This window comes from Cnephaeus nilssonii, assembly GCF_951640355.1.
Source record: "Cnephaeus nilssonii genome assembly, chromosome: 4".
NCBI classification, from domain to species: domain Eukaryota; kingdom Metazoa; phylum Chordata; class Mammalia; order Chiroptera; family Vespertilionidae; genus Cnephaeus; species Cnephaeus nilssonii.
In genome coordinates this window covers 33959871-33983268 of record NC_137075.1, presented here as the reverse complement: position 1 = coordinate 33983268, position 23398 = coordinate 33959871, and the positions used below count along the sequence as shown (strand labels likewise).

The window sequence follows — 23398 nt, the reverse complement described above, 5'->3', positions numbered from 1 at the left end:
AAATATCATAAAAGACCGAATAATGAGACTGAACACAAACGTACAACATCAATTAAAGAGAGACATAAGGAAGTGTAAATATTTTTCGATCTCTCTTGATGAAACTACTGATGTCACATCACATGCTCAGTTGGCCATTATTGGTCGATATTCTGATGGTCTCACAATGAGAGAAGAGTTGATAAAGTTAGTATCAGTGTCAACAAGTAAATCAGGAAGCGAACTATGTAAAGTTGTTATACAAACATTTCATGACCTAAGCATTGATATCTCTAAAGTTGTGTCAGTGACGACAGATGGGGCACCAAATATGGTGGGGGGAAAAGTTGGATTTGTCAAATTGTTTACAGAAGCTATTGGACATCCAATTGTGCCTTTTCATTGTATTATCCATCAGGAGGCTTTATGTGCAAGGCAGGATTCACCGACTTAAACGACTTAATGTCAGTTGTTACAAAAATAGTTAATTTAATAGCTGCTCGCCCCCTTCACAAGCGAGAATTTTCGGCACTTTTACTGGAGGTTGATTCCACCTACAGTGGACTGCTGATGTACAATAATGTAAGATGGCTGAGCCGAGGCAAAGTTCTTGAGTGCTTTGTGGAGTGCTTTGAAGAAATTAAGGTATTTCTTGATGATAAGGATCTGGAAAACTTTCCTCAGCTTAATGATGATAAGTGGGTCAACACCCTGATGTTTTTTACAGATCTCTCTGTTCATATTAATGAACTGAACTTAAAGTTACAAGGTTTTGGCAAAAGTATTGACGTTATGTTTGGATACATAAAAGCTTTTGAAAGTAAAGTTAAAATTTTCAAGTGAGATGTAGAAACTAAAACTTATAAGTATTTTCCTCGAGTAACAAAGTATTTTGAGAAGGCCAGTGCAGCTGTACAAAATGAAATGGAACTCTTGCATATGAAGTACCAGCATGTTTTGGACTCATTACTTGACCAGTTTAGTGATAGATTTAGTCAATTTAGAAGTCTAGAACAGACCATGAAAATCATTAAGTATCCTGATGTAGTAGTCTACAGTAGTTTGGAATTAAATGGTTTCCAATGGATGCAAATTGATGATTTGGAGATGCAACTTGCAGAATTTCAAGACAGTATCTGGGCTCAGGTGTTTGTCGACTTGAGGTCAAAGCTTGAGAATCTGGAAAGGTGCCGCTTGGAGAATCAAGAGGAGTGCCACCACGAACAGGAAATTTGGAGTGCCTGGAACCGACTACCAGACACTTTTAGCACCCTGAAAAATATAGTAATGGCTTTACTCACAATTTTTCCCTCTACATACTTTTGTGAGGCCTTATTCTCAGCATTAAATAATATCAAAACCAACAAAAGAAACAGATTGACAGATGAAGTTAGTAGCGCTTGCTTGGGCCTGAAGTGTACAAAATACCAACCTTCAATTGAAGATTTAGCCAATGAAATTCAGCAACAAAAAAGTCACTAATAGGCAGGTTAGTTAAAGAATTCACCCTACCCCTCACTTATCTTAGTTCACGGCACCCCACACAAGCTAAATAATATCAAGACCAACAAAAGAAACTGACGGATGAACAAAGAAGTCACTAAGCAGGTAAGTTAAATATTTAGTTTTTGGTTTATTAAATACAATTATATATAACAATTATACATTTATGTTATTTAAACTATAAATATCGCGAAATAATGTTTTTTTCCTCAAAGTGACACACTACCAGAGTTATGCTCAGTTTTTTGGCGAAGTTTGACACACCAAGCTCAAAAGGTTGCCCATCACTGTTCTAGGGTCTACATCAGGTTTTCAATGCTGTACTCCTTTTATAACACCACACTGTTCCTTGATATGTTTTTCAAGAACAGAACCACAGCTCACTTTACTGAAAAGGCAGAGGCCATCTTAGCACTACTTGAAAACTCATCCTAAGAGGGGTCTAGATGCCTCTGGTAAATTTCCCTTTTTTCAGCCCCCCCTGACCCCCACTGTCCTGACAAGCCCCAGGTCCTGACGCAGGAAGAGCAGGTGATTGATGTGTAACATAAAATGCTGTTCTCCGGGGTCAGGCAGGGCCACTTTATTCCCCTGACTAGGTAAGTTACCCAATAGATATTTTTAAAATTTCAGTTGCACCACCTAATTTTACAAAGCACTTTCATAAGCATTATTTCATTCTCTCCTCATAATAACATTGTGAGCAAGACAAGATACACAGATTTGATCTCATTTTATAGATTAAAAATCTAAGGTTCAGAGAGGTTAAGTGACTTGAGCCAGGGTGCTCAGCCAAGGGTAGAGCCCGTTCTCATCTGAGCTCTCTCTACTGAATTACCTGAATTTGAGTTTATATCCCATCAGTCCAAAAAGGTAATTTTTTTTTTGAAATGTGCTTACACTTTTGTATCTCTCATAGCACTGGACAAAGCGCTTAGGGACCTGGGTAGAGCTGAGTTGTCCTATTTCAACATTGCCCCCACTCAGCTCAAGGACTGACAAAGGCCCACTGCCGCTGCTCTTTGGGACTTCCACACAGAAGCTGGGATCACTGCAACTCCAAAATATTTAGTTTTGAGGAGCAGAGAGGAGGGAAAAGCCCTTCGAAGGTCAGGACAGCCTTACTTTTGCTTCTGTATCCTAGGCTCTACGTTGAGAAGAGGTTCAAAGGCGGCCAGCAGAGGAGGTGGCCACAGGCGTCAAGAACCACAATTTAATCACATCTCACATAAACCAAATTCCAGAGGCCATTCCTTAAGTAATTCAACTTTCAGGCAAAATGGAGGAATTTTTAATTTTGAGACTGTTTCACAAAATTTAAGATATATTAATTTGAAACTGAAGTTTATTTATTCCAAAGGCTAGACAATGTTAACTCCTTCTGGAAGCTCATCAGAGAACTAGTGTGATGAAAGGGAAAGGAAGTAAGAAAGCCCTGGGCGTGTGTCTGGACACCCAAATCTGAAGGTAAATGTAAATGTTGCCTCTTCCCTCACATTCTGCACTCCCACCCACTAGGTGTTAGACCTCTGAGCATTGGAGGTTAAACATGTTGGAAAACAGGCCTCAGAAAGGAAGAGGGAGATGAAAGGACAAAAATAAATCTAAGCGCTGGAGGTAATATATTCAGACAGGTTTTATTCACCTAGTGATAAATGTGTCAGTTATTTCCTGGGCCCGAGCTAGTGGGAATATAGGCAGGATTAGGGATAAGATCTGTTTTACTTATCAGCTCCTCACTCGACTGAAAGCAACCTGAGATAGGAATCATGTCTTGTTTTGGCTTATGCGATTTTTACAGAGCTTTGCACATTGTAGACAACTTAGTAAATTTCCAGAAAGAATGCTTGCGCTTAGGGCTTCCCAAGCCTGCACATTAGCATGAGAACAGCTAGGGGATCTGCTTAGCCAGAGAGTCCTGCCAGCATGATCACTCTATTTAAGAGCCTAATTTTGATAAGAGTCAAAACCAAGTTAATTTCAATTTGGTGATAGAATCTACTAAGGGTGAATATTAATTATTTGAAGAAAACTATTTTTGTGTTCAGCTGATTTAGTCACAGCCATTGTTATTATATGGACAACACAGTCGCTGAGAGCCTGTGCAGGAAAATATCACAGCAGTCTGCCACAACAGATGCCTTAAATGGCTTATAGAAGCTGGGAACAATGTTTCGCTTCCTTACCACACCATCAGACTTTGCATACAGCAAACCCAGTCCTAGAGAAAGAATAAACTATGAAAATGGTCCTTTTCAATTTTCTGCTGGGTTTGTTTTACTAGCATAGATAATTGCAAAGAAAATGAGACAAAAAAACCAACAGACACTGAGCAAGCAGTACCTTTAATTGGGATTCCTGAATTTCCTAATTAAACAAATAAATAGGAGACAGCTAAATACCATATGCATGCCTCTGGAATGAAGATAACTGGGCTAATAATAGGAAGCATCTAAACTGGCTTTCTAAAAACAAATACTAAATTGTATTTAAAAAATGATGTGACAGAAGTAAAAAGATAGTGTGTCAAGGACCAGGTTACCTACGCAAGGTTACCTGTCCCTCATAAGGCTAAACGTGTAAGGTTGCTGGTCCCCAAGTATGGTCCAGGAACCCCTAAGAAGAGGGGATACTGAACTCAATGAGTGTCCTCTCTTGTGTGGGCAGATCTAAGTCAAAGATTCAAAGTGACCCCCCTGCAGTCTCTCTTGCTTCCTTGCTCCCTCTCTTTCCAAATCCCTCCCCTCTGGTGTGCTCATCCACAAATTGCTTCTGGATCCCCAAACTCCTCTTTCATCTCATCAACACGAGACAGCTACGTTATTTTTGGTAAGTTCTCCCTACACTAGAAACTGCCTCCAGAAAGCAAGCTTGGGCAATGTTTAGAGCTCACCTCATTTGTTTTCCTTATCTCTGTGCTACCTGTAGTCCAATGACCAAAAATTGTTTCATTTATTTTGTCCAGGCTTCTGGTTGGAAGGTCAATTCCTATAATATTCTACCTTTGTCAGTGAAATATAAGTCACAGTTATTTATTTTATTTGTATTTTATAAATGTATCATTCCATGATGGATCGGGGGAAAAACTGGCTATTCAACCACAGATAATTTGAGAAGAACTATCTATATATATAAAAAGCTTGTGGCTGTCACAACCAGGGCGACCAAACAATCGGTCCATCGCCCTGACCCTCAGGCTCCGATTGATCAGGGGATGGCTAAAGGGGAACTGGGGTCCCTCAGCTCCAATGAATCTGTGGCAGCAGTGACTGGTGAGCGAGCAGAAGGCAGACTTCTTGGTCCTTTCTCCTGGCCCTCAGACTCCAATCAATCAGTGGCGGAGGCAGGGTGGAACTTGGGACTGGCTCTCTTAGTAGTCCTGCAGGTTCAATCTCCAGAGGACAGGCCAGGCACCAACAGACCAGCACCGCCGGCACGATCCCGACAGCGCTGCCAGCTTCCTGGAACTCGGCCTCAGGCACTGTGGCCACTTCCCCTCCCTAGATGCTCCACAAGGAAGAAAGGGTACCACCAGCAGCACCAGTGGTGACTGCTCTCCCCGTGCTTCCTCCAGGTCACTCGAGCTTGCCCCCACCTGCCCCACTCCAGATGAAGTGTGAGCACTGAACACAGAAGGAATGTAGTAAGGAAAAACAAAACGATGACCAAGAGAATGCCACAGTCAACATCCGGAGTCCAGCTCAGGAGAATGGAGAGAAGGGGGAATTCCATAAGTTGGTTGATGCCAAGATATTTCTGAGCGACTGCCTGGCGTGTGACAGTTGGGTAACCACAGAGGAAGGAGTCCAAGTTTCTCAGCAGAACACCAAGGACTTCTTCTGTGTTCTGAACCTTAATAAGAAATGTGATACCTCACAGCACAAGGTGCTGGCAGTGTCCGTGTGTCCTTAGTCTCTGCCTTATTTTGCTGCTAAATTCAGCCTCATTGTCCCTGATGCATCCAGAAGGCTCTGTGGCTTCCTCAAAAGCCCTGGGGTGCACTGTCTTCGACATGAAGATAGCTGCAGACTTCAGCATCCTGGAGAGTCAGAAGGAATTTGTGCTTCAGTACTGCCAGCACCGTGAGGAAGAGCCCCAGCTACCCATGCTGACCTCCGCCTGCCCGGGCTGGGACCGATATGCAGAGTGTGTGCTCAGTCACCCCATCACCCCCACCTCTACACAGCCAAGTCTCCCCAGCAGATCATGGGCTCTCTGGTGAAGGATTACTTCACCCAACAGCAGAACCTGTCCCCAGACAAGATTTTCCATGTCATTGTGGCCCTGTGTTATGACAAGAAACTGGAGGCCCTTTGAGAAGATGTTCCCACAGCTTTACATAGTTCCCAGGGTGCTAACTGCATGTTAACCTCAGGTGAAATTGTCCAGACAATGGAGCAAAGTGACCTTTCCTTGAATGACACCGCTGTGGACACTCTGTTTGGAGACATGAAGGAGGAGGTGAGGCTCCATGAGGGTGCCAGCTCCGATGAGTACCTGGCGCACATCTTCAGGCACACAGCCAAGGAGCTGTTCAACAAGGACGTGGGAGTGCTCACCTACCGCACCCTGAGGAACAAAGACTTCCAGGAGGTCACCTTTGAAAGGGATAGAGAGGTTCTGCTACGCTTTGAGGCTGCTTATGGCTTTCGGAACATCCTGAAGTTGTCCTGAAGCTATAGAGGGGCAAGTTCCCCTGCCACTTTGTGGAGGTCCTGGCCTGCGCCGGGGATGCCTAAGCAGCAGGGGCCAGGCCCAGGCGAGGACGGGCATTCAGACAGGGCATTGCTGCAGCAGATGGAAGCCATCTATGCTGCCATCCGGGTGTGGCCCCCGGAGACCAGTGCCCATGTGTAGGAGCTGTACCAGGAGTGGCTGCTGGGGGCGGGGGGATGACGTGACTCCCCCCGGGGCCCAGGCAGCCCTGCACACCGCCTAGCAGGGCCCAGGGCAGCCTGCCAGGACATCAAGTGGTAAAGGTCCAGCAGACGCCCGGCCTGGAGGCTGCCTGAAGAGGGTGTCAAACACATGAAGGAAAGGCTTAGCATCTCTGTCATCGCTTTGGTTTTCAGAATTCCCTGCTCCCCATTTGTTGGCTCCCTCCCTCTGAGGGGCACTGTCGTCGTCATATGGGTGCAACTGGAATATTGTATCTTGAGAGGATTGCCCCAATGTACGTATCCTTTTATCCGACAGTAAAAAAATCCCAAAGAATAAGAATGGAGACAGACTACTGTCCTTTAGGCTTAAAAAATACCCAGAAGTGTCCTGCGAAGAACGGAGACTTGGTTCTGTCCACGTGCCTCAGAGAGACTTGATGAGGAAATGGCCCAGTGTGGCCCTCACTTTACACACTTACGTTACTCTTGAAGGTGTCTTTGCCTGCTCGCTGCTCCTTACCACTCGGCTTGCTACTCCTTAGCACTGCCACGAAGGTAGGAGAGGCTCCTGCCACCACCACTGCGCTCGCCAGCCATGAGCCCTATCTTTCTGTGTAGTTGTCTGTGGGCCAACTGCTCTCTTCCTTCTCATTTAGGGTGGGAAGCATCTGAGGGCAGAGTGTGCTGTTGTGGAACGCAGAGGGCTGCCGGGAGCTAAGGGGAGTGGCCGGGCCCACGAGGTGAGAGGTGGACACAGAGGATACTATCTCACCCAACTGTGGGGTGGGCTGGCCAGCCTTTATCTGCCTGACCCCACCCAGGGAGGGACCAAGCAGTGTGTCCGCCTCTCCATTCTCCATCCTTTTATCTGTGACACCTGTCACCCTTGTCAGGACTCTCCCAAAGTGAGTTCAGCTCAATCCCTGAATGTAAAAGGGCACGGGCGGGGGGAGGGGCGAGGGGGAGGGACTCCAGTGCCTCCTGATTCCCAGCGACAGGACCTGGTCTCAGGACGGTGGCCACAGCTGTAGATCTCTCTACAATGCAGGAAATTATGGAAGTAATAAATATTTCCCCAAGAATACTGATGAACCCACAGAGTGAATGTTTAGTACTTTCGTCTTAGGGTTCTATCTCATTCCCCTGTGTCTACCCCTCTAGCTGTTATTAGGAGGAATAAGGTCCATGACATGGTTGTGGTGCAATTTGGGGGATAACCACCAGAGGGCGGTGCTTCCTTCTGATGTGGTTCACATTTGTATTCTAGTTGTGGTTTGAAGGTAAATGTAGCCACAAAACACTGTCATGCAGAAAGTAGTTCTTATTTATGGGTGAAGCGTTTCTACAAGATCCTGCTGGAGACTAGCCCTATTGCATTTGGTGGATTCTAGGGAGCAAGGATAATCTTCTTCTGTCAACATGCTTTCTGCCACCTGTTCAGTTCTTGTGATCGTCTTAACATTCAGTAAGTAACATTTTATCCTGAATGTTAATGACTTTCATTTTCCTATAATCAAGCTTTCTCCTCTGACTGAAAATTCTCTTCCTATCTATTTCTAACATAACACAATAATTATTTTTCAGGAGTGACCAATGGAGACTCAGTGAACCAGACAGAAGGCCCTGTTACCCTCACTGAGGGGGCATCTGTGATCCTGAACTGCAATTACCAGACCATTTACTCAACTCCTTACCTTTTTTGGTATGTCCAGTATCGCAACAAAGCTCCCTCACTCCTCCTGAAGAGCTCAACAGAGCACCAGACGACCGAGCAGCATGGGTTTCAGGCCAAGCATGTTAAGAGTGACAGCTCCTTCCACCTGGAGAAATCCTCACTCCAAATGTCAGACTCGGCTGTGTACTACTGCGCTCTGAGAGACACAGTGAGGGAGGCTGCAGGGGGAGCTGAGCACAAACCCAGAGGGGCACGGGCGGGGCAGCCCTGGGAGGGTTATATTCTCCCTCTGCACAGTATGGAGTTTATTTAGAGTTTCCTCAGGAAAATGAACCAAGCTCTGGTAATTCCTAGAAACCTAAGAGGTTGGGAATTGCTCTGCAGGTAGAATAGGACAGATGTCACTTAAAGGGAACCCAAGCGTTGATACCCAGAAGTGCTCAGCCAGAAAGGCTCTTCTCTTCTCCAGACTCCAAACCTTTCATAGGAAACATTTCCAGGAAAACTCTCTCATGGAATTAGTCTACCACGATATTTTAAATATTTGATTATTGAAAAGCCCCAGTAATATTGTGCATTTCATGCAAACATTCACAAACCAAATGAGGGACTTAGACTCTGGTCTTTAGTGTTCTGTATAAGTCTCTACACTAAGATGGGCATGTCCCCCTCTGGCTCAGTCCTTGCTACAGAAAATTCAACCCAGCTCTGCATTAACTCTTCACTCCATACAGCTGCTCAGGAAACACTGATGTGAAAGGACTTGCCTGTCAGGGCACCGAAGGCCATCCGCTCCTCTGGTCCACACTACACACCAGGTGAGAGGCAGCCGGTCAGGAAAGGCTGTCTCTGAGGAGTGCTCACTCTGCATGTCCAGCTCCTCTGCCATCACCCGGATCTTTAATTCCTGAGGACAATGTGCTCACTAACCTGGGGTGGGGCTTTAGGTTCTACAACGATTCATTTGAAAGGAGGATAGGATTTTGACCCACCTTAACTCTTTAAACTAAAATATTAGTTTAAACTAAAACATTTCAATATTATTATATATTTCCCTGTAAAACAAGAAAGATCTGTTTGCAAAGACCAGGGATGTTTCCCACAAGAAGGATCCTTCTTTGTCTACAGAGTAGGTGTACTGGTTAATAATGGTAGATTTTGTCATTAAAGAAAACACGATAATTTCAAGAGAAACATCAAAAGTGCTTTATTCAAAGTAATGTCCATCGCTAGGTACACATTTTCCCCATCTTTCAGGTAATTTGTGGATACCGTCCAATAGAACTTTTCTTGTTTGAGGCAAACCATTCAGAGACCCAATTTTGCACTTCTTTGCATGTTTTGAAGTACTACTCAGAAAGTGCTTGTGCCATCAAATGAACAAGTGGTAATCTGAAGGAGCGAGGTCTGGTGAATACAGCGGGTGGGTTAGTACTTCCCAGGCAAGATATTTTAATGTGCTTTAACTGGTTTTGAAGTGTGTGATGGTGCATCATCATGAAGCAAAATTACTTTGATGTGTCTTCTGGCACATTCTGGTCATTTCACAATCAAAGCGTGGTTTAAATTGATTATTTGTTGTCGGTAGTGATCAGTATTAACGGTTTCACCTGGTTTTAGAAGCTCATAATACACCACACCTTCCTGATCCCACCAAAGGCAGAGCAGTGTCTTCTTTCCGAAGCGATTTGGCTTGCAGTCAATGTTGATGGTTGATCTGGATCAACCCATGATTTTGTGCATTTGGGATTCTCAAAATAAATCCACTTTTCATCACCAGTCATAATTCGATGCAAAAAAGACTTTCTTTCATGCCATTGAAGCAACATTTTACTGATGACTTTTCGGTTTTCCATTTGTCTTTCGTTCAGTTGATGTGGCACCCATTTTCCTTCCTTTACGATCTTTCCCATTGCTTGTAAATGATCAGAAATTGTTTACTGAGCAACGTTTAATCTTTCTGCAAATTGTTTTGAGTTTGACATGCATCTTTATCCAATAATGCTTGTAATTATTGGTCTTCAAACTTTTTCGGTTGACCTGGACATTCTTTGTCTTTCACATTGAAATCATGACTTTTAAAGCATTTAAACCAGCTTTCACAAGTATCTTGATATGGAGCATGTTCACCATAAGCTTCCCAAAGTATACGATAACTTTCAGCAGCACTTTTCTTCAAAAAAGTAATGAATTAAAACTTCCTGGAAATGCTCTTTTTTTGGCACAAAATTCAACATTTTTAAGCATAAAAATATCTATGATGGTAACACCTTCCGAAAATTTGACATATGAAGTTTTAAAGCTTGCTGTCAATACAACAAAATAGCATACATATCAAATTGCATGTATATCAACATATGTGTAACTCCATCCATTGAAAAAAATCCCCATTATTAACCGCTACACCTAGTACACTGTCTATTATTAACTAGGGAGCCAAGTGAATAAGGTAATCCCATATTTCCAGATTTTAAAGTTGAGCTATAATAGCACTACACAGGAAAACAAGAGTTGTGTGAACATTGGTCAAACTTGAAACCCTACAATAAACTCAATTCTAATAAGAAACAAGAGAGAATTCTTTTGGATTCTTTTTACTGACCTTATGACTTTGGCTAAACTGTAAGTTGCAGTTCATTGAGACCAGAGCAAGGGATAAATACCCAGGATTTATTCCCTTTGCCTGCTTTTTTAGTTATTCTTGGTTTGCCCTTTCACTCAAATCCAGGCTTCCTCCCAACATGGCTGTCCTGTTCTATGCCCTGGTAATCCAACTCTTGCAAATGGCATCATCCAGGCATTCCTTGCTTTTTGGCATCTTACTGTATTCAGGCACTGACAAAAACTGGCAAGAGATCTGTGGGTGGGAAGAGATAAGGATGAAGGATAATTTCTTCTTTTGCTCCCTGCTTGCTAGGATGTAGTGGTTCTGACATTGGCTTCCTCCCTCTCTATTTTAAGCTATCTTTATGTCCCCAACCCCAATTCATATGTTGCATTGCTAACTTTCAATGTAATGATGTTTGGAGGCAGAACTTTTGAAGGGTAATTAGGTTTAGATGAGATCATGAGTGTGGGATCGGCATAAGGGAATTAGTGTCTTTATTTTTGTTTTTAGACTTTTTTTTTTTTTTTTTTTTTAGAATACTAGGATCCCAAGTATGATAAATACAAAGAAGGCTATACCTAGGCACATTATAATCAAAATTCTGGAAAAAAATCAAGATTAGATCTTAAAAGCAGTTGGAGGAAAAAGATAGATAGATACATTACATGCATGCAGGAATAATAATACAAATAATGACTGATTTTTTTACCCAAAACACTGGAAAGCAGAAGACAATGTAACAATATACTTACAGTATAAATAATTGACCAACTAGAATTCTATGGCCAGCCAAAATATCTTTAAAAATATTGGAAAATTAGTTTGTTTTTCTTATTTGTTCATTTATTGCTCTCAGTTTTATATCCCACATATGAGTGAAATCATATGGTTCTTAACTTATTCTGTCTGACTTATTTCACTTAGCATGATATTCTCAAGGTCCATTCATGTTGTTGCAAATGGCAGTATTTAATCTTTTCTTATGGCTGAGTAGTATTCCATTGTATATATGCACCACATCATCTTTATCCAATCATCTACGGAAGGACACTTTGGATATTTCCATGTCTTGGCCACCATGAATAATGTTGCAATGAGCATGGGGGTGTATATAACTTTTTGTTGTTGTTGTTGTTAATCCTCATCAAAGGATATTTTCCCATTGATTTTTAGAGCGAGAGGAAGGGAGGGGGAGAGACAAGGAGAAACATCAATGTGAGAGGGACACGTCAATTGATTGCCTCCTACACATACCCCGACTGGGTCTGGGGATCAAGCCTGCAACTGAGGTACATACCCTTGACCAGAATTGAACCGGAGACCCTTCTTCAGTCCATGGGCTGATGCTCTAACCACTAAGACAAACTGGCTAGGGTAAGGTGCATATATCTTTGTGAATAAATATTTTCACCTTTTTCAGGTAGATACCCAAAAGAGTGGTTGCTGGACACAGAAAACAGTATGGTGGCTTCCAGAGGGAAGGAGGGTGGAAGTGGGGTAGTAAAGGGTGTCAAATATATGTTGAGGGAAGATCATTTGGTTTTGGGTGGTGGGCATACAATGCAATACACAGATCATGTATCATAGAAATGTCTTGAAACTTACATAACCTTATTAACCAATGTCACCCAATAAATTTAATTTAAAAACTAAGTTAATTAATGAATTTAAAGCAATTCTAATTGCAATTTAAGTTGTGATTACCTCTCAACACCTATTCCATGCCAGGTCTGGGAGTGCCCCTGATTAATCCAAGTAAATAATTTTGATCCATTTAAAATAAGTAAAGACATATTACAAAGAATGAAATCTTACCATTTGGGAAACCATGGATGGACCTAGAGGGCATTATGCTAAGTGAAATAAGTCAGTCAGAGAAAGACAAATACCATATGATTTCACTGATATGTGGAATCTAAAGAACAATATAAATGAACAAACAAAACAGAAAAGTAGATACAGAAAACAGAATGATGACTGTCAGAGGGGAGGGCGGTGTGAGAACAAGGTGTAAAAGGTGAAAGGATTAAGAAGTACAAATTGGTAGTTGCAAAATAGTCACAGGGATGTAAAGTACAGCAGAGGGAATATAGCCAATGATATTGTAATAACTGTGAACAGTGCCAGGGGGGGTACTAGAAACATTGGCGGGGGGGCACTTTGTGCAGTAGATGATTGTCTAACCACTGTGATGTATACCTGAAACTAATACAAAATAATATTGAATGTAAACTCTAATTGAAAAATAAAATTTTAAGTTTGGTGGGGTTTTTAAGGCAAAATAAATATGTTTTCAGAGAGGCAAAGTGAAGATCACTTGTCTGCAGCTGACGTGCAACACGAGAGATGCTCAAAGAAGGTCTTCATGCTAAAAGGAAATAGAATCACATGGAAACTCAGATTCACAAAAAGAGGCAAAGAATACCAGAGGGGGTAGGCATCTGAGTAACATTTTTAAAGTTTTGTTGGTAAAGTTAATAACTTTATTTATTGTAAAATGATATTGTCTCTTTAAGTCAAAATAAAAAGAGTACGTTGTGGGTTCATAGCATATTCATATTCAACAATAACATATTTTATTCTTAAGTGAAATTAATGCTATTGAAAGTAGACTAAGATAAGTTAAAGATACATATTTTAATCTCAAAAGCTACTACTACTGATCTCTCAGATAGAGATTATCTTTAAGATCCAAGAGTGAGCAGAGATTTCTTTGTCATGGTACAAAATATAGTAATCATAAAAAGGATTGATAAGTAGGGCACAAGCAAAATTAAACATTTCTGCTCAGCAAAAGACAACATTAAGAAGGTCAATAAACAATCTGAAGTCTGAAACAAATATTTCAGAAAGAGATATCTGGAAAAGGATTACTTCTAGAAGCAATATATAAAGAACTCTCATAAATCAATAATAAAAAAGATAAAACAATAATAAAATGCTAAGTAGGATGACTAATAAGTACATAAAATATGCTCAGCATTATTAGTCATCAAGGAGATGCAAATTAAATCCATATTCATATGCCATCCACCCTCCCTCACCTTCTAGAAGGGCTGAAAACAAACCTTCAGAGTATCTCAAATATTGGCAAATATATGAAGCATCTGACCTTTTGTGGGAATGTCGTCAAATGATGCAACCACTTTGGGGATTTGCTATAGCCCAGAAAGTCTACTCCTAGGTATTTACCAAAGAGAAGTGACACATAGATCCACAAAAGACCCATACAAAAATATTTGTAGCAGCCTTATTCATATTTTCTAGAGACTGAAACAACCTGAAGGTCTGTCAGAAGCAGAATGTGTAAATAATTATGGTATACAAGGAATATCACTCAGTGATAAAAGGAATGAATCACTGACTGGTACCCACAATAGAAGGTGAATCTTTAAAACCTTATATTGAGCAATAGAAGCCAGACCCTTCCCCCCAAATACTGTATGACCCTATTTATATAAATTCAAGAACAGAAAAACTGAACAATAATGATAGAAGTCAAAGGTGGTTTCCTCTGGGAAGGAGGGTTTGACTGGAGAGAGGCACAGGGGACTTTCTGGGATTACTGGATTATCGAAATGTTTGGGGATTTTTGGTGGTCATTATATAGGTATATAACATTCTCAAATATAGAGAAACTGTGCATTTTATAGTACTTCAATAAAGTACCATAAATTTTTGGAAGTCCATTGCATTTAATTATCCTATATAATAAAGAGCTAACATGCAAATTGTTGTCACACCCTCTTGCCCTTGTACCCTTGAGCCCTTGTGCCCTCACGCCAGGGGCGGGGGACCCAAGGTCAGGCTGGGGGACCTGAAGCCATGCCCCCTGCCCAGCGGGGCTTGACAGGGAACCTGAGGCAGTGCCCCCTGCCCAATGGGGCTTGACTGGAGTGAGGCTGGCTGTGTCTGGGTCTTGTGCGATTTTGAGGCATGCATTGGTGGGAGGGGACTTTTCTCTAGGTCCCATGGCATGCCCCAGACTCTGACAGGAGAGAGATTTTAATATACATTTTACTAAATTTTTTTTTATCTCTGACACTTCTATTATAGAGAAAGGGCAAATAGCAATATTAAAATATTTTCTCTAATTAATTCCTTTTTAATGTGCACAAATTTCATGCACTGGGCCACTAGTACTTCAATAAAAAAGGAACCAAAATGAAATAAAGTAACTTATACATAGAAACATGTGCACCTGTATAGTTATAGAGCTAGATGAATTGTCACAAACTGAAAACACCCAGGTAACCTGACATCTGACTGTACAGGTTAGATTTCTCTGTTTTGGCCTTTATGTAAACAGAATAATTTAGCATATTCTCTTATCTGTTTTTTTACACACTCTTACCTTTGTGAGATTTATTCATATTATGTGTAGCTGTTATCTTTATATTCAGAGCAATATGTATGGCCTTCCATTTTCTTTAATCATTTTATTTGAATATATTTAGCCTCTCAGAGCATATTAGTGTCCAGCTAGTCTTTGTTGATTACATGTCTCAGGCTGTTGTCAGAGGGGTTGGGAGTATGTTGTAATTTCAGCAATCTATAGCTGCTGCTCTGTAACAATTAGAAAAGTAGAAATAACTTTCTGCATCATCTACAGAAAGGACAAATGAATTTTCTTTGTGTGTATTTTATTTTATTTTAGTTCATTTTTTATTGAGTTATAATTTTTCCACAATGAAATGCAGATCTTAAATATTCAGTTCAATGTGTCTTGAAAATTATATACATCTATGTAACAAAACATTATATAGGACATTTTCTTTTAAAAAAATATTTTTATTGATTTCAGAGAGGAAGGAAGAGGGAGACAGAGACAGAAATATCAATGATGAAAAAGAATCATTGATCGGTTGCCTCCTGCAAGCTTCCTACTGGGGATTGAGCCCACAACCCAGGCATGTGCCCTTGACCGGAAATGAACCTGGGACCTTTCAGTTCACAGACCGATGCCCTATCCACTGTGCAAAACTGGCTAGGGCTAGAACATTTCCTTCACTTCAGAAGTCCCCCTGTCTCCCTTTCCAATAAAATCTTTTGTACAGACAAGCACTTTCTGATATTTTTATCACTAATTGAACAGTACTGTGATTTTATTATTTATTTATTTATTACTTATTGATTTTGAGAGAGAGAGAGAACGACAGAGAGAGAGAGAGAGAGAGAGAGAGAGAGAGAGAGAGAGAGGTTTGTTGTTCCACTTATTTATGCATTCATTGGTTGATTCTTGTATGTGCCTTGACCAGGGATTGAACCCAAACCTTGGCATATCAGGATGATGCTCTAACCAACTGAGCTACCCAGCCAGGGCCCATCCTGGGCTTTAAAAAACTTTTGTTTTTTTCATAATGCATCATGGGCGTTAGATGTCACTAAGTTAATATATCCTTTTAGGGAAGAGAAAAAAAATAGATGATCAAAAGTTTCAGTCAATTGAAACCCAATTATACAGCAGCATATTAATGCCAAGCAAATCAGGCACCAAATGCCAGGCTGCTGAAACGGAAAGCTATTGAGTTGCTTCTCCCCGGGAAGGCCTTGGAGCCATAGCTGCTGCTGCAGTGGGATGAAGACATATTTGCAATTTTTGAATGACTACATTTTTGATATAAGAAAATAAGAATGCATGGTCTGGCGGGTTTGACTGCACTCATTTTGATGTAGTGTGCAATATTCGAAAGCAAGATTTTTCTATCAGACTTACTAGTGGTTGCTGTTAGCCGCGTGCAGCTGGACAAAGTTGGTCAATCAGGGAACTTGCTGTGTTAGCATTAAGCAGACAAGGAACCTTATCCGGTGTAATTTCCCCAGACACCAGTGCCTTAAAGCACAGGGAGAAAAGTTATGGCGATTGGGAGTAAGGTTTTATCTTCCTGTGTGGACAAAAAGTCTGTGAGCATATTTTACTGTAGAGTTGGCTGGAGACAAAAAAACAAGAACAAACCCCACCATACTAAAAGATGAATGACTATTTGCTCTCAGAAGTCACCATAATCGTAATAAATTGTATTTCTTATAAAACTTACAAGTTAGTCTTAGATGCATTGTCTGAATATGGGAAATGGTTGCATCATTAATATTCTACAATTCAATTTAACTCATATATATGTCCATATGTAATTGTTAATGAATTACAAAAAGACTAAATAGGCAGGTTAGAATCTCCAACCATGTCGACAAGCCATGGCACCACACAGACAAACTGGTATCAGCAAATTACATTTCCTGTTCTGGTGCAGAAGCATGCTACAGCTCAGTGACTGTGCACATGCCCTGTTGGGCACAGGCCAGCCATTTAGACCTGACCTTGAGATAGAACACAGCACATTTCACTCAGAGGAAGAACTTCCAACACGCTGCTCCCAACTGGCTGAGGGTAGTCACAGTCTGGCAACAATGGCCACAAACACAGACTCAGGCTCCTCTCAGCTCCCAAGTCTGTGGGTAGAAGCAGGTTATTATTGTCTGGGGGGACAGGGCTAAGGAAAGTAGAGTAATGGGCAGGGGAATCAGAACTCTCAGACCTACATTAGTTCCTTATAAGACTATGGGACTACCAGGAAAATCAGCCTCGTTCATTCTCTCTCTCTCTCTCTCTCTCTCTCTCTCTCTCTCTCTCTCTCTCCAACATGGCCCAGAAAGTAACATAAGGCCAGACTGCAACTTTTATGCTGGAGAAGGAGACCGTGACTTTGAATCGTGTATATGAAGCTAGTAGCTATAGTTGTTATTTATTCTGGTACAAACACCAAGTGGGGAATGATTTTCCTTATCGATCAGGAGTCTTACAATGAGCAAAACGCAACAGAGGGTTGGTATTTTTTGAACTGCCAGAAACCAGCCAGTTCCATTAGCCTCACAGCTCAAGGGCTCAATAGTGTATTTCTGTGCTCTAAGAGATGCTGCAATGATGTGGGCGCCTGTGGGAGCCCCAGGAAAACCTCAGATCGCAACATGAGACATCCCCCAGCTATGAACACCTGGGCAAGAGTCTCAGTTTGGACAGGAAGAGGCGGAGATGTGTGGGCAGAGGAGGGGGTTTAGAAGCAGAAGCCTTACTCTAAGATAAATGCAATCTCTCTGGCCCAGAGAACATGCCTAAAAGCACCATTCATCAAAAGCACCCTTATATTTAATTCTTTATCTTGAAGTAGATCATTTGGCAAAAGATTTAAAAAAAACAAAACACCTAATTACACAATACCTAAATGGCTTCCCTGTTTGAACCAGTACTGTTAAAAGTGGATGCTTGTCACACTGTACCCCAGATCTGTCCTGCTGTTGAAAAGGGGAGTCTAGGATTGGGAGAATTTAGTACTGAAGCTGTGTTCTTTGTTGTTTGTTCTTTTGCTCTCCAGAAGCCTCCCTTATGTCCCCTTCTGTTTACTACCTGCTCTTCCGGAGAAACCGCAATCCAATAAGTAGATTAGTTTTGCCCATTTTTGAACTTTATATAAATAGAATAATATAGTTTGATTTTTTTCTATCTGGTTTCTTCTCTTAATGTTATATTTCTGAGACTCATCCATGTTGTGTATAATTTACTTTGTTTATTTTCATTGCTATTGGATGGTTACTTGGATTTTTCTAGACTTCAGCTATTATCAACAATGTTGTTATGAATATTCTTATGCATAATCTTTGGTGAACATGTTTATACACTGTTATCAGGCATATAGGCTAGAATTGCTAGGTCAAAGAGTATACATATATCTGGCTTTTATTCCTCTACTAGAGGCCCGGTGCACAAAATTCATGCACAGGGCAGGAGGGGGGGTGTCCCTCAGCCCAGCCTGCACCCTCTCCAATCTGGGACCCCTCGAGGGATGTCCAACTGCCCGTTTAGGCCCGATCCCGGTAGGATCGGGCCTAAACGGGCAGTCGGACATCCCTCTCACAATCCAGGACGGCTGGCTCCCAACTGCTCACCTGCCTACCTTCCTGATTGCCCCTAAATGCTTCTGCCTGCCAGCCTGATCACCCCTAACCACCCACCTGACAGCCTGATTGATGCCTAATTGCTCCCCTGCCAGCCTGATTGCCCCTAACTGCCCTCTCCTACAGGCCTGGTCACCCCTATCTGCCCTCCCCTGCAGGCCTGGTCCCCCCCCAACTGCCCTTCCCTGCAGGCCCAGTCACCCCCAAATTCCCTCCTCTGCCTGCTGGACCCCCCAACTGCCCTCCCCTGCTGGCTTGGTCCCCCCCAACTGCCCTCCCCTGCTGGCCTGGTTCCCTCCCAAACTGCCCTCCCCTGAAGGCCTGGTTGCCCCCAACTGCCCTGCCCTGCTGGCCTGGTCACCCCAACTGCCCTCCCCTATAGGCCTGGTCCCCACCAACTCCCCTCCCCTGCTGGCCTGGTTCCCCCCCCCAACTGCCCTCCCCTGCAGACTTGGTCTCCCCCAAATGCCCTCCCTGCTGGCCTGATCACTCACAACTGCCCTCCCCTGCAGGCCTGGTCCCCCCCCCAACTTCCCTCCCCTGCAGGCCTGGTTCCCCCCCCCCCTAAATTGCCCTCCTCTGCTGTGCTGGTCCCCCTCAACTGCCTTCCCCTGTAGGCCTGGTCCCCACCAACTGCCTTCCCTTGCTGGCCTGGTCTCCCCCAACTGCCCTCCTCTGCTGGCCTGGTCCCCCCCCCCCCCACAACTGCCCTCCCCTGCAGGTCTGGTCACTCCCAAATGCCCTGCCCTGCTGGCCTGGTCACCCCTAACTGCCCTCCCCTGCTGGCCTGGTCACCCCCAACTGCTCTCCCTGCTGGCCTGATAGCCCACAACTGCCCTTCCCTGCAGACTTGGTCTCCCCCAAATGCCCTCCTCTGCTGGGCCAGTCACCCCTAACTGCCGTCTCTGCTGGCCTGATCACCCACAACTGCCCTCCCCTGCAGGCCTGATCCCCCCAAATGCCCTGCCCTGCTGGCCTGGTCACCCCTAACTGCCCTCCCCTGCTGGCCTGGTCACCCCCAACTGCTCTCCCTGCTGGCCTGATAGCCCACAACTGCCCTTCCCTGCAGACTTGGTCTCCCCCAAATGCCCTCCTCTGCTGGGCCAGTCACCCCTAACTGCCGTCTCTGCTGGCCTGATCACCCACAACTGCCCTCCCCTGCAGGCCTGATCCCCCCAACTGCCCTCCCCTGCTGACCTGGTCCCCCCTAACTGCCCTTTCCTGCAGGCCTGGGTCCCCCCCAACTGCCCTCTTCTGCCAGCCTGGTCACCCCCTACTGCCCACAAGTGCCCTCCCCTGCCAGCCATCTTGTGGTGGCCATCTTGTGTCCACATGGGGGCAGCCATCTTTGACCACATGGGGGCGACCATCTTGTGTCTTGGAGTGATGGTCAATTTGCATATTACTCTTTTATTAGATAGGATGTTTATATTTATACTTGTGTTTAATTTTTTTAAATTGCTGTTATGCCTCTATCTGTGAACTCCATAAGGTCAGGACACATGTATATATTGTGCATTACACAGTACTTAACACATAGTAGTTGCACATTAAATATTTGTTGATTGAAGAAGAATAAATTAATTTATAATATCAACAGATAATAGGGCTTCTATCCTTTGGATGCTGTTAGAGAAGTATGGATCAATTATTTCTTGTATTTGTCTACTCATCACCATGAGAACATTCCTTTTATTTGCATATGCTATAAATTAACTTTCTATTTTTGCATATTTTCCTCATTAGGCACAATTTTCAGCTTTGGAGACACAAGTCCTATGAAATTAAGAGTGGTAAGGGGCGGGGGCTCAAAGCTAAAAGAAAATCATAGGTAACTCAGTTCTGTGTGCCCATACTTTTCCTTTGCATCCTAATTTTCTGGGGCACAAATGGAATGATCTTTGTATGGTAGGTGTTCTTCAGACACTACCCAATGCTCTTGTATATAATTGAGGTCAACTTTTCTGTTGCCATTTGTCTTCATCATTGCCATGACTTGCTCTGCTTCTTTGTATATTCTTTTTCTTTCAGGTCTGGTGACCTTGTTGTTGATTTACTTAGATTTGGGGTAGATATTCCTATCATTGGGAGTCCTAGTTTAAGACATAAGAAAAATGAATCTGTTTTTCCAATTTCCTAACTTTGGTTCCAAGGGCTGAACTGTCTCAATTGAGGAGCTTTTAAAGCTCCTCAATTATTAACCCTTAAGAAAACTTTTAGAAAGTATTATCTTGTACAGCTGTGGTGGATCAGTAGTTGAGTATCAACCCAGGAACCAAGAGATCATGGTTCAATTCCCTTGGCCCCAGTTGTGGGCTCGATCCTCAAAAGGGGGTGTGCAGGAGGCAGCCAATCGATGGTTCTCTCTCATCATTGATGTTTCTATCTTTCTATCCCTCTCCCTTCGTCTTTTCAAAAATAAATAAAAACATATTAAAAAAATAAAGTCTTGTTCTGAATTGTAATGTTGGTCTTTTCAAAATCCTCCCCATGAGAGCAAAATCAGGACTCTGCCCCCGGGACAGTCAGAAGAAGCATCACCACGTTCTGCAGGACCTGAGCTACTGGCCTTAAAACTTCATGAAAAAAGTAGATGAAAACATGTCATTTTAGCAAAAAATAATAATAAAAGGAGGGATTTTTCATTCGTGGGACAATTTGTAGAGGATATTCTTTTCTTCAGGGGACAGTTACTCAATTACCAAGAAAGAAGAAACGGAAGGAGAATTTCGCTTTTAGTTCAGTTTGTTGACTTACAGATGGATGTACATTTTCCTCAGAGAACTTTAAAGTTTAAAAGAATGTGAATGTTCAGAAGGATTACAGTTACCTTGATTGTAAGATAGAAATAACCATTTTCCAAATCCAAACTAGAAAACATTGCCCTGTGATTCATGATAGGTGGTTTCAGAGGCTAATGAGTTGAGAAGGGTTTGGTTTGGGTATTACATTTTAAAATTTACTTTTTAGATAAAGAAATCATAATTAGTATAAAAGGGAAATTTTCAGGCTCAAAGTATAAAAGGTTTTTCACTCCTCTCTGAGAAGCCCTCAACCTACATTTTGGTTATGCTGCTTTGAGCTGGTTACTTGATCACAGCAAATAGGTAAAGCTTAAAACAAAGACAAGGACACATTCATCTTTAAAAAAAATAAAAGTTACAAAATTAACTCAAAATGGGTCATGGGCTAGAATATAAAACATAAAACGATGAAGCTTTCAGAAAAAAAAAAACATAGAAGAAAATCTTCTACACCTAAGGCTAGGTGAAGAATTCTTAGATTTGACACCAAAAGTGCCACACAAACACACACACACACACACACACACACACACACACACACACACACATTGCACTTCATCAAAATAAAAATATATATATCTGTAAAAAGACCCTGTTATAAAAATGAATAGATAAACTGGGAATTGGAGTAAATATCTACAAACCATACATGTCTGACACAAGATCTGTATTTAGAATATATAAAGAAGTCTCCAAACTCAACAGTAAAAACAAACAAACAAACAAAAAAAAAACCCAAAAAAACAAAAACCAAACAATTAGAAAATGGGGAAAATATTTGCATACATATTTGCCAAAGAGGGTAGGTATACAGACTGCAATAAGCACATAAAAAGATGTGCAACATTATTAGTCATCAAAGAAATTAAAATTTAAGCCATATTGAGATATCACTACACACCTATCTGGCTAAAATTAAAAGTTGTAAAAACACCACATGCTGGCAAACATGTGGAGAAATAGGATTACTCATGATTTGCTGTGGGATATAAAATGGCACAAGTATTCTGGAAAATAGTTTGGCAGTTTCTTATAAAACTAAACATACCTTACTATATGATCCAGTAATTGCACACTTGGGCACTGATACTAGAGAACTGGAAACTGATGTTCACATAAAAACCCATACATAAATATTCATCACAGCTTTATTCCTAGTGATCAAAATCTGGGGAAAAATGTCCTTCAATTGGTGACTGGGTGAGCAAACTGTGGCACATCCATACCATGGAATATTATTCAGAAAGATAAGGGAACAAACAGGTTGGATACACACAATAACTTGGATAGATCTCATACTTTTATTACCTACACTGAGGGGAAAATAAAAGCAATCTCAAAAAGTTACTACTACATAATTTAATTTATCTAGCATTATTGAAATAACACAATTGTAAGCGTGAAGAACAGATTAGTGATTGCCAGTGGTTAATGATGGGGAGAGGGGATGAGTGCAGATACAAACAGGTATAATGAGGAAGCCTTAGGGTAATGAAACAGTTGTGTATCTTGATGGTGGCAGTGAATCTATACATAGGATGCACATAAATACATGAATCTGTACCTATGTAAAATTGCATAGAACTACACACACACACACACACACACACACACACACATACACACACGTGCATGTAAAAGTGTGGAAATTTAAATAATCTCTGTGGTTGTAGCAACATTAATTTCTTGGTTGAAACAGACAGGAGGAGATGGGGTGAAGAGTACTTGGGACCTTCCTGTACATTTTTGGAACTTCCATGAATCTATAATTAACTCAAATTAAAAAATGTTTTTAAAAATTAAACACGATTTTTGTAAAGCTCACAACTGTGAATCATCTCCTGTGGCTCTGTTACACATCACCATTCTGCTCCTTGGTCTTTCAGTTCCTATCCTGCGAAGAGCTCTGGCACTAATCTTGCAGTTATCTCTCTCATCTTCTATCTGAGATCCACATATTTGGAAGCAGAGAAAAACTGCCCTTAAAATATGATTTGTC

General features: G+C 42.0%; 1 pseudogene across 1 annotated transcript; it reads left to right on the top strand.

The window, feature by feature from the left end:
* Positions 1–5091: 5091 nt before the first annotated feature.
* Positions 5092–6378, top strand: LOC307097658 (nuclear prelamin A recognition factor-like; annotated as a pseudogene). Its single transcript has one exon. The product of its transcript is annotated as a nuclear prelamin A recognition factor-like (transcript).
* Positions 6379–23398: the final 17020 nt, after the last annotated feature.